A 13,265-nucleotide genomic window follows, 5' to 3' on the forward strand; every position below is an offset into this window, starting at 1 on the left:
TATGGCCGCGTGGCTTGACCAAATGCACGCTAATGTAATGTCCATAGATATTCAAGTTGTATTTAAAGAAATGAATATGTTTAAATTGTTTCAAAGTCACTGTTGGAAATGAAACCTGGTCCATTTTAACGTACACGTCTTTATATAATTATAATTAATTACTATTTTGCTCTTGAAACGTACGATAACACACACCTTAGTCCAGAGAACACATCAACGTCATAATACAACGTGTCTCTTCCTAATTCCTTTCTTCTCAAATGGACATGCAATTGATGTTAGATTTCAGATCATGCACTGATATTAGCTGTGCATGGTGTGATTTCTTCCAAATCAAAATTCAAACCATGTACACTTATTAGCAATTCATATGAAAACATCCAAAGGGCCACGGATTCGACATTTATTTCAGCAAGACATATTCATATTTGTCGTCAAGTCGATCATGGATTCTTCACACATTCCTCTGGGCTCTTACCTCATGTGAATGTTTTTCACACTCTCAACTTTAATGTATATGTTTAACTCTTTTAAAACAGAGACGCCTAGTTTAATATAGTGCCTTGGGTCTAGTTTATTCCAATGCATGTTGTTTGTATTGGGGGGGGGGGGGCTGTTAATATAGTAATTTGTGAAATGCTCGTTGTTAGCAACCATTATTTTTTAAAGTAAATGCCCCACTTTTAAAATGAAGATGTATTTATTAACAATGTTTTGATGTCCGGGTTGAGAAGTCCTGAATTCACCAAATTTACAGTAATCATCAAATTACAGAAATTACAGAAACTCTATGAAACTTCTGCGAGAAAATATTCACATTATGATTTTCTGTCATGAAATGACTTAGTCTTGACTTGTTTTTTGAGATGTAGGGGTACATGTGTCTCTGGCACATTATCTAGGTAAAACAAGCAATCTGAGAGTATTGGATAAGTAATACACGTCCCCTACCGGTTTTTATTATTCTATGATAGATTCGAAGCATACATCTATTTCAAAACTGTTATAAACGAGATGTTATGCTTTAATCAGAGATAAAAGAACAGAGGAAATTCAAACTACATCGTTGATATAGAAATGAAATTAAAAAATGGGTAAAATACTCTTTATTTTATCTCCTGTAATTTCGCCCAGTCCATTAAGTATTTGCTGGTAGAAATTTGTGAAAACAATGCTCTGTTATGCAGAATATCATTTCTTACCGTCTTCTGTACAGTGTACCCCGAATAAACAGACCAACCCGATAACGAACCCGATTGTAATAATACAAAAAACACTATCGATTTAATTTACAACACAATGTTTGATACTATTTTACAGAACTTATTTGTTTGAAAGAAACAATATAAGGAATGGTACAAGTAATGCACGATACCATTACTGACTACATACTTCACACACCGAACCCGATAACGAATCCGAACAGTAAATAAATTGGAATATAAAAAATTAATTTTCTCGAAAATATGTCAACCAGACGCTACAAAAGTGTAAACTTGATCTGTAGTTTGACATTTTGAAGCTGTTCGGCAGATTTCATATTATTCCACAAACGCATAAAGAAAAAAAGTGTGGAAAAGTGAAGTGGGACAGACAGACGGACAGACAGACGGACGGACAGACGGACTAACGGACGCAGAGGAAAGCTATAGTCCCCTCCGGTTAAACTGGTAGGAAACTAATAAAAGATAACCTATGCAATTTTGTGTTAAGGATGACGTTTACTCAGAATGAAAAAAAAAATTCACTGATGATAATGAAAAACCACTTTTTGAGTTATTTGATGCATTTCTAATGATCAATTGAAATTTGATAGTCATTCGTGGAGTTATAAGCAAGTTAAAGGGCTCACAATTTCTTTGTCACGTAAACAAGGCTCGTGTATTGTTTTTGTTTACATAGGTTCAATATACATGTACCAGTAAAAAATCTTTTTCAAGCTAATTTGTCTCTCTTTTTATTCATTTTAAGCATAATTAAACAGTTCATACCTTTTAGCACATTCATTTTAGGTCTAAAATTGGAAATTCAATTCAAGATTCAAAATGTAACAAACCCTTTGTTTACATAGGAAAGAATTTCAAGCTCTGTAACTTGCTTATAACTCAACGAATAACACTCAAATTTCGGTTGCCTATTAAGAATGCCTTACTGAAGCATTGTAAATATTAAAATCGGAAAAATGATTTTGACCAAAATCGTGACCATGCCCATTTAAGAAAAATCTCTAAAAATTTTACACTATGATTGAGATTTCTTACTTGTGAAAATAATACAATTTCCATAACCCTTTAATAAATGAAATACAGTTTAAGAATGGCAGTGACATTAAATAGATATAAAGCATTAAGTTTTCATTCACAATTTTTATAGATATTAAAGTCCGATTTTCCTTTATCAGTTTTCAAATCCCTACCCATTTTTGATTCAATATAACAAAGAACTGAATGATGATAATGCTAAAACATTTATAGCATTAAACTAAGTATATATATCGACCTTTCTCTGCTGGCATAAAATTTATATGAGGTCAATGATAAAAATTTTTTAGATACTTTTATCATTTTTGAGCATTTTTCAATATTTTTGTAGTGTGTGTCATACGATTATCTAAACGAAAAAGGGAGATAAAACCAACAGAAAATATGCAAAATTATGTTGACTAACAAATAAAATCTTGACTTTTAATATTATAGTACTACCAAAAATATTGCAGTGGAAAATTGAGTCCGACTTTCCTCTGTATTGCTAAAAGTCAAACTTCGTTTGAGCCTAATTCCATAATATAGTAAAGATATCTAATGCTATGTTAATAAAAATTCATTTCATATGTATTTTTTGTGTTTAGAACAAATTTTACTCATGACAATAAACTTTTTTACGATCTGGATTTGAGAACTCAAACCCTGAGTAAACAACGTCTTTAATCGGATCTTTTATGCATTAACACTTTTAAATCAATTGAGAAATTACCGGTATATGATAAACACAAAAAATTGGGTGAGTAGGGCCCTACCTTATGTGCGAGTGATTATTTATTGTTATATAATATAACATAAGATTAATAATCGGGTGTGGGAAAGAGTATTCGATTTCTGGAAAGAACTCGAGAAAGGCTTCGTTAATGTATCATGTGTAATTGCATCACGCAAACAAAGTAGTACTTACCAAACAATATACATTGTTATGTCAATAAAAATGTTTAAATATTATGTAGTAATGATATTTAAAAACGATAGCCTTTATAGAACTTCAATTTCTATAAACAACGATGCATGCTAGTTTTTTTTTTATCTGACGGTAGTTTAGAATTACTCTGTTATAAGAGAATTCACATGTTGTGGGGCGTGGTTTTGTAATTCAATTTTTTTCTCTCCAGTTTTAACAACTGTGCCAGTTCAATGACGTTACTATAGTCTGTCCCAAGTTATTGCTTCCATCACTTTTTGATGATTTTTCATAAAAAAAACCACATAGCCTACCTGTGAATTAAGTACAGTTAAAATCGATAAAAGGGAATATATCCAAGATATCTTCATTGAAAAACTATCATTTTTCACTCATAAAAGTTCACAGAAACGAAAACAAATTTCTTACAGAAATTTATAATGTGAAATGTTTTCTCCATTCGGAAGTACTCGGGACACCTTGCGCAATTTTTCAACGTTATCATCAGGGCCTATTAATGGCTGATGCAATGCAAAATCCCCGTGACTTTCTATTTTGGGATGCGTATTGAAACCTGAAGCGGTAGAGGGGGCGTTTCAAAACAGATAATCTGGACATTTTTTCATATTAGTGGATGAACGTTGTTTGAGCACAAAGTTACTTATGATTATCAAAATATCAAGCAAAAGGTGCTGGAAGCAAAAACTCGGGACAGAGTAAAGTATTTTTTTTTCATGAGTTGATTATCAAATATAATTATTACAATAAACCCCCACTACAAGTAAACTGGAATTGTTCGGTAAAATTGGCATCTCTCGTAATGCATAATTTGGTTGATTTATGTACATAATTATATATGTTTTTAATCATGTTTTGAAAAAATATATGTGCAATTTATTTATCATATTAATCAAATTTTACTTTTTATTTCAGAATGAATTTGCGACATTTCATATACCAACCCTTATATAATTAGTGTGGCGGTTAAAAAATTACTAATGAACTATACCTTTAAAACCCGTATGAAACACCAAGGAAGCGCTACCACTACTTTGAAGTCTGTGATTTAGATAAAGTTTTGATCAATCGTGAAAAAATCTAGACAAAGTCCACGTCAACAGTAAGATATCAATAAACAATATACAAGGGTCAATCAAGAAATATGTACATGTAAACAATGTCGCTATTGTATGTTTTTTCATAAAAGTTACAACTTACACATTATTTATTGCACTTACATTTACTTTATTGATATAGGAATGTTAATTCCATTTGTTTACAAGAGGTTTTTTGTAACCCGATTTTCAAAAACAACATGATTTAACACCACAGAGCACGATAACGTCCATAACCTGAGGTTGATATGACGCACAGTTTATCAATTTATACATGTACATATATAACGCACGAAGCATCGTCTTTGAAGGGTGGGTGGGCCAACGGACTTATCTGAAATCTTGACAAGCATAGCAAAATACAAAACAACCCTTTTCCCCAAAATCTTCAAAATCAATCATAATTCGTTGTGGTAAAAGGGAGGGGGAGGGGTGGGGGGTAACAAAGAGTGTAGCACTTAAAACTTCGCTTTTCCAATGGCCGTTTCTCATTTAGAGAGACGCACTACATGTAGCATTGACGCAAGAAATACCAAGCCATTTGAAAATGTTGAACCATTATTGTTTTTTCTTGTTCATTCTTGTACAATTTGTGTCCATTTTTTTCATAGTTGCTTTCTTGACGTACATGTACTTTACAATTGAAATTAAAAAAAAAACAACTGCATGGCTGGATATTTAGAGGAGCAGGCAGGTATGAAAAATCTAAACTGAAATGAATGATATATATTTTTATGCTAACTCCCACTGACTTGGATCCGCCTAAGCGCCTTACTCTCACTTTTGCTATTTCGGGCTAGTTTATCGAAAATGAAAGAAGGTCTTTAAATAATTTTACAGTAACTACTTATCAGATAAAATTCAGTTATATCTTACGGACATCATCTTACACATGCTGAAATACCAAAGGTAATAGCAGAGACTCGGTACAGGCATTTCGTAGTTTATTTGCAAAAAGTCTTAGTTTATAAGTATAGATATTGTATTTCTATTAGATACTTTCACTAAAATCCTGTATGATTCCCCCAGTTAGGTGGGTTAATTCCCATGTAGCTAAAATTCTGAAAATCTTCCCACCTAGCTAAAATGATTTTCACACCTGAGTGAGAACTGAGTATTGTCCGTTTTTGGTGTGAACTGCCTGTATAATATTTTTTTTTATAGATATTCTTGACGATATCGATTTACAGTGTAATAAAAATTTTAATTTAAGCACTATCAATTATTTGTACGCATCTCCTGGAATCATGGTTGTGTTTAAGTACAGTAACGTCAATATCTACTTTTCTGAGTTCGATCGATCGATGTTTTGTAAATGAGTCAGATGAAACACACGCACCCGTTTCTTATTTCTGTACATTTCCCGTGGAGAAATAATCCCTAATACACGCATACACCCACAGAAGTCATATGATTCAACGTCATGTTCTCATATAATATACATAGTTTTATACATATTAAAGAAAAAGAAAATAAAAGAAACACCAATATAGGGATTCAATTACATGTACGATATGTTTGAATAAAACACACTTTTAGATTTTTAAAAGATCCGGTCGAAAGTATTATAAAAATTCCCCATAAAGTAACTCCTTCTTTCCTATAGGAATGATAATTAGAAAATCTTACAGGGTTTTCAGAATATCCGGTAAGAAAAATATTTCTTCCTTACAAAGGCATTTTTTCCCCAAGGAATGACAATTTGAAAGAAAAAATTTCTGACCTCGCTCTTGTGTGAGGCACACTTAAAACAAAAATGGTGATATAGTATCTAGGCAAAGGTCTCTCGTCTGACGCATTTTAACGAAATTACATTTTAAGCGGATGCAAAAACGGCCTCCTTTGCAAAGGCATCTAAGTATCTGGCACAGTGTTTTCAAAGGAAGCATGCTCAAATTACAGTGTATATCATAATACCAATATCTCCCGCAGTTGAGTAAATCAAACGAACGACATGAAATCCTTATTTTATTGGTAAATATATTAAACTGACGTCTGTTTTGCGTACAGATATTTTAGTAAAATTCTATATTTACACCCGTTTAGTATTTTCTCCAATGTTTCTTTTAGAAGACTTATTGCTGGTCATGCAGCTATTGACTAAACCAAATCCACATGTAGCCTAAATCTACAATGAAAATAAGTCAAAAAGTGAAATCTTTGATGTTGAAGTATCAGCACGTAATGTTAAAGTACTACCTTGTTATGTTGAAATATCAGCATGTAATATTATAGTATCATCATATTATGAAGATTATTTACAATAGGCAGTTGGGGCATTCCATAACAAAAAGTAGCTTTCAAAAACTTAAAATTACTACGCAAACAAAAATTAGCTTTCAAAATCGAGGGTAGGTATATATTTGGTGTAACTCTTAAGGCAAGGAGAAGAACCAGTGATCGAGTATAATTGTAAATGCGTGGTAAATATTTGTTTTATCACATGTTTATCTCAATATGCGGTGGATATCACTCATGGGATATTTTTACTATGTGTTCGTACGCCACGTGACGTCATAATTAAACATTAAATCATATACCATCGAAAATCATGAGAGATTCTTTTTATCTCCATACACATTAACTGCAAGACGTCAATTACTTAGCGCAAGGAAAAGAAGTTCCTTGAAGTTTAACAAACAAACATTTTATTTTCGAACATTTTTTTGGTATGTATTCATGAAAAATAAATAAAACAACACTTATTGCTTCTCATTTACTGTGTATGTGTTGTGCGACTCACAATTACAATTTTTATAGAAAGAATAGAGATTAACAAAATACGTGGTAAAACATGTGATAAAAAGAATCTCTCATGATTTTCGATGGTATATGATTTTTATCCATCTCGCTGTGTGTTTTCTATCCTCTGGATAGACATCACACAACTCGTTGGATAAAAATCATATACCATCGCAAATCATGAGAGATCCTATATAAATATGTAGCAACAAACATTTTTCATTTACAACTTCCAAAGTTCATATATTTAAATGGATAAATTCAATAGTAAAAATTAGCAATCAGACTGATGATAAACGCCTGTCATATGTGACTAAAAATAAAAACAGAAGAAAAGTAAGGTTTGATGCAATTTTAATCAAAGTAAACTCGAATTAGGTTAACGTATGTTGTACGAAAACAGGTTTGTGTCAAGTGAAAATTAATATTTTCAAGCAACCAACATACAAATTAGTTCTCTGGCGGCCGTCCACGTAAGTTTTTGGCTGCCGCATCAGATGATTGAGCTTGTTGGTTAACAGATACATACCTCGAAGAAAGAAAAAAAATACGTTTTTACCATAATTTCAAGGCCCTATTTCACAGCAAAGGAGGGAATAAAAGGTCAACGAGTGACACATGTAATCTTATCACAGATTGACAAAATATGAAACGAACACACCAACGAATAAATGTTCAAAATGTTCTACAAAATTTAATACATGTATAATTTACGTGATATTAATAAGCAGTTCTTCAGCTCGTTATACATACTAGATGAGATTTGTGCAAAACTTACGAGAGTCTCCTTTTGTTCAAGTTCTCAATAAACTTTTCTGGGGCCTGCCAGATATGCAAGTTGCACACTTCAGAAACTCATCTTGCGGCAGATAGATACATGTTGTAATATTTGGCGGCCGCGCGATAAAATATTTCTTACGGAGAATGATAATGGAAAATGTATACAATGTATATATCTTTTCTCTATTCGAAAGCAGTAGAGGGGGCATTTCAAAACAGAAAATCTTGACTTTTTCATTCTAGTGGATGACGTTGTTTTGGCACAAATGTATACCTGTATACTGTTTTCGCAATATTAGTTCCTTGAACTGCATGTTAAACGTTCCTTTTCAAGAATTGATGTAAGATCAAATGCTGTTACAGGGTGTCTCATAATATATACCATTATTTTTTCTTTAAATAATTTTTTATTTAATTTATTTTACAAAATAATTAATGCATTTGCATAAATGTATTTGATTTAAATTTTCAATCAATAATTTTCACGAACATATCACGAAGTTTTTGACTAATCGAGCTTTGTTTATAAAAAAACAGCAAAAACGAGTGCTCGCCCTTTTCTATACTCGATTAGAAGTATTTAGATTCCTCACAAAAGCCGCTGCACTAGAAGAATCTGTTGCCTGTTGATCATGAGTTGAATTCTCCAAGTATTCCTTGCGTATAATTCGTACAACTATACAGTAGCCGGAGTCTGTCTTTGATAGTACAGTTTTAAAACTGAACAAGCTTATTGTTGTTTCAGATTTATCTTGAATAAAATTCTATACATTGAACCAAAGAATTATGATGCAATTTTGTGACATCATAATTAAAAGATTTTCCCCCAAAAAACTTCTTGTAAGTAAAAATTAAACAATTTTACTTTTAATCTGAGTTAAACTTTACAAATGTTGACCAACTATTGTTTAATTTATGCAGTTTTAAATGGTATCAGATATTCTAGGACACCGTGTACATCGAAAATTTTATAACTGTAATTTTTTTCTTCATCTTAACTTTAAGACAAAATTTGCTAACACTGGTAAAACAACCATTTAATTATAAGGGAAAACTTGTGTTTTATTTATTAAACATTCCAAACTGAAAACTGAGACAAACTGAAAATTGAGACAAACCTTCTGTGTCTCAAACTTTGGAACATTGATTATGTCGTGGCAAGTTTATCTGCTCCTCAAAGCTTGCAGTCGTCCACGAAATACATATACGATGCTTAATATGGAGGGTAATCGTGTTCAAAAATCCAGACATGTAAACTTGTTAATCCGAATTTGTAATCGTGTTGGTGTGTTCGGATGTCTGGATTTTTGAAAACGATTACCCTCCATAGCTTAACACTATGGTGTTCCGATAGGGCCACTTCGACCATCGCACTTTCGCCTTTAGGTCGAAGATGCGAGAGTGCGAAGTTGCGAAGGCGAAAGTGCGAGAGTGCGACGGCGAAGGTGCGAAAGTGCGAAGATGTGACGGCGAAACGCGAAGATGCGATGGCGAAAGTGCGAAGGTGCGAAGGCGAAGAAGTGATACTACTATCGCTCCTTCGCCTTCGCAACTTCGCACTCTCGCCTTCGCAACTTCGCACTTTCGCCTTCGCCTTTTTTGATAGCATTCAGAAAGTCTCGGTCGATTACATAGAATTCGATGCAGGCGCCGTACTCGCCAAGGTTTTCCGATTAATCCATGATATTATTTGTACGCATGCGCTAGGCCATTGTGCTTACTATGAATGTTTATAAATATTTTAATGTGTATATGTGACATATATGTTTACCAGCGCTGGCTATGCCTAATCATTATATACTCCGTTTAAAATGCAATGTCCGCCATAATGTATACATATGGACTTCCAGACTCCTGTTACTTACCAGCTGTCTGTTTACCGTGGATCAAACAGAGTAACATTCTAATTTCATTATGCGACACTCCTTGCTCATATATGGACCTAGAGGGGGAGAGGGGGTCCGCCCCCGGAAAATCCAATATTAATTATAACTTCACACATGCAGTAAAAGGGGAGAGAGGGTCCAGATCCCATCCCCCCGGAAAATGTAATTTTATTAATTATATATAATAAAATCTCTAAAATATGTCTTGGACCCCCCCCCCCCCCCATTAGATAAAGTTATGGATCTGCACAGGCTGTTGAAAATAAATTCTAAAAAGTTCATCGTCTACCTCATATGTCCTTTTATACAGCTAAAATTGTCTTTAAACGAAAGAGAGCTCCATAATTATAAAAAGGCGAAGACGAAAGCGCGAAGATGCGACGGCGAGAGTGCGAAGTTGCTATGGCGAAGGAGCGATAGTAGTATCGCTTCTTCGCCTTCGCAACTTCGCACTTTCGCCTTCGCATCTTCGCGCTTCGCCGTCGCATCTTCGCACTTTCGCTCCTTCGTCGTCGCACCCTCGCACTTTTGCCTTCGCAACTTCGACCTAAAGGCGAACGTATAACACTGATGTCAGAAATAGAATGATAATAGTAGCTTTTTCTAGCATCGAATTCGGTGTGATAAAAACACATTAACCGAGCATCAAGTGTGAGGTCGTTATTACTTTACCAGGCACGTGACATCGCTTTTAAAACTTGAGCCAGACCCACCCACCAAACAGCTTGACAAAAAAGGAGAGGTTAAATCCTATGTGGGGAGCCACGTTCGCATCGTTTGTTGAAAAAAAGTTTTGTATGTATAGATAATAGGAAACGGTTAAAAAAGGGGGTGGGTTGCAAGAGGTTTGCTTATCGCGAGGTCGATGTGTATTTTGTCTCTTATGAAGTTGATGTTGATGACATTCAGAAATTCTATCTACCTCATCAATGTTGCAAAATAATGGCATCGTATTTTGTGGTCAACAACAAACTTGACATTGGTCGACATCATGGTCAAAGAGGTGACCCTCAGGCATTGTGTCCCAACGTTCGGAATAGTTTGTGGACTAAAAGCATGGTCTTTGTTGGGTCACGATTAATGTCATTTTACCTGATGGATTGCGACTTATATTAATCTGTTTTGTATTAAGATTGATCGCTCCAATAATCATGCACCAAGTTTAATTATACATCAGTTGTGTGATTTCTTGATTCAGTACATTAATAATTGTACGACATTAGCGTTAACTAATATCGACTTGGAGGTGAGATAAACAGATCGATTCAGCGCCAAGTGTGAGGCTATATTATACATGTATACTCACTCAGCGCCAGGACAACGTCTACAATCGTTGGACTTTATGAACATAAAGTTTAATGGTTATTTGGTTAAGCGAGTAGTGTTCGTGAAAATTATATGTGATCAAATGATAAATATCGATATTAGTTTATCATGTATGAATATTACTGTGAAACACTATTCTAAACAGCTCGGCGACTCTAACATGCAAGATAAAATGCCTAGGCCCAAATTTTGTTAATATATTACTAAAGTGTGTTGATTAATTAAGATCCAATAATATTATTGTATGTTATTATTCATTTTTTTTGTGTGTTAAAGTTTTATGAATATGTTTTTGCAAGATTTTAATTCTATAGAACATGCTCTATATATATAGCGTATTATTATTTTTGTTTAATGAGAGATTTGTAAGTAAGTCCAGTGATGAGCCTGTCGACGCCAGGTCGATCAGAAATCTTAATAAAATGCTACTACTGACCACGGTGCGTTAGATCATTAATATGTACTTGATTGCATTTACTTTTTATGAGAATGTTGTAGCGCAGTGTCCGTGCATTAAAGAAAATGGGGGGGGGGGGGGGCGCAGCTCTCCAGTAGTCATATGGAAGCTGTCTTTCTGCCTCCTCTTTTTATAGAGGAAAGATAAATAAATACAATTGCGCGCATTCTCAAAGTAAAGTTGATAGATTCAGGGGGTTCATCTAATATTTTTGGGAGAGAAATTTTGGTAATGAATATTTATGTTGATATATTTCATTTAAATTAATATTTGTTGTTAAAATGTCATGTTAAAATGTTATATGTAAAACAGGGGTAGACATCTGGGAGCTGTCTTTCTATCTCCTCTTTTTATAAACAGACTGGGACACGGGCTACTCCCCATGTAGAGGTCACTATAGGAGGAGACTTTCCAGTAACACTTTGGCTAAGGCACCCGCCAGAAAATAAGATCTCGAGGATCTATATAAACTAAATATCATAAAACTCCAAATGACAAAGAATGAGCGTTACGATAGATGTATATAGTGAACGGGCTGCCCAAAGCTCAAACCAAATTTATATGAATGTACATTATGAGCCTCGCGTATAAAAAAAGTACTGATTAGTCGAAGAAAGACGGCCAGAAGAAAAGTTTGAGCCAATGCCTTAATTATGTCATCAACGATATTATTAAGGAAATGAGAGACATTTTGAAGATTCCTCGATTAATTTAACTGATCAAGAAGTTATTTTCTATCGTACGTATTTTAAAGAGTTAATTTATGTATTCAATCAAATATTTTGTAAAATATGAATAGTAAAAACAGTATATCAAGGCCAGAATCCTGATATAATGTCGCAGGAGTGCGGCAACTATCCTTACTACATGCATCTAAATGTAATTCTAAAAGTTATTATTACATGTACTTTGCATGTGTGCCGTCTGCATGCTTTTGTTCACTTGTCAAGAACTATTTAAATGTTTCGAATCAATTGCAAATTTGCTTGCCTAGATTCAAAAGGTAGTACGTTCATGCAAATGTGTCAGTTAATGAGGAAGTCGATTCGCACCATTTCTCCTAGAGCTCTTTGACTTGGAGGAATTTATCTATGATCGAGAGATACATTATTTTCAATAACGTTATATATTTAGACATATCATGAAGATATTTGCATATTTTTAATATATATGTGGATGACTGAGCAGTATTTACTTCATATTATGCATGGTAAGAAATGAGATTTTTAAAAATCCTTGTGAATCGAATTCATGAAATTGATATAATAACAGGCACATAGCCTCGTTTTTAAACTGAGTTGAGGAGGGGGAGGGTCAAGCTAATCGGAAAACTCTTGACAAGCAATTAAAATAAGAAAATAAAGTAAAAGGAAATTTGCCAATCATGAAATTCCTAATCCGCGCGCTCGCGTTTGTGTGTGGTTGTGGGGGGGGGGGGGGGGGGGGCGGGGGTGTGCTCCGAGATGTTCCACAATCGGGATATTGGCGGTATACATGTATATAGAACCACATGCAGGCGCTTCCTTTCTGCAATAAAAAAACTTAAGTTCACTCTATAGCAGGTACGTAGCATCGGGAGAAGGGGGGGGGGGGGGGGGGGGCTGGCCCCGGGCCACTTTTTCTCGCAGCAACTAATTTTTTTTAAATTTACATATAAAAAACTGAATTATAATGAAGTTGCCCCCCCCCCCCCCTTTTTTGAGGGTATGTAAAAATTGATATAAAATAAGGGAAATTAGGAGTGAAATTGAAGTTATATACTACGAACTGAGTCTGCCCCCCCCCCCCCCA

Source organism: Crassostrea angulata, chromosome 1, assembly GCF_025612915.1.
Source record: "Crassostrea angulata isolate pt1a10 chromosome 1, ASM2561291v2, whole genome shotgun sequence".
Classification (NCBI taxonomy): domain Eukaryota; kingdom Metazoa; phylum Mollusca; class Bivalvia; order Ostreida; family Ostreidae; genus Magallana; species Magallana angulata.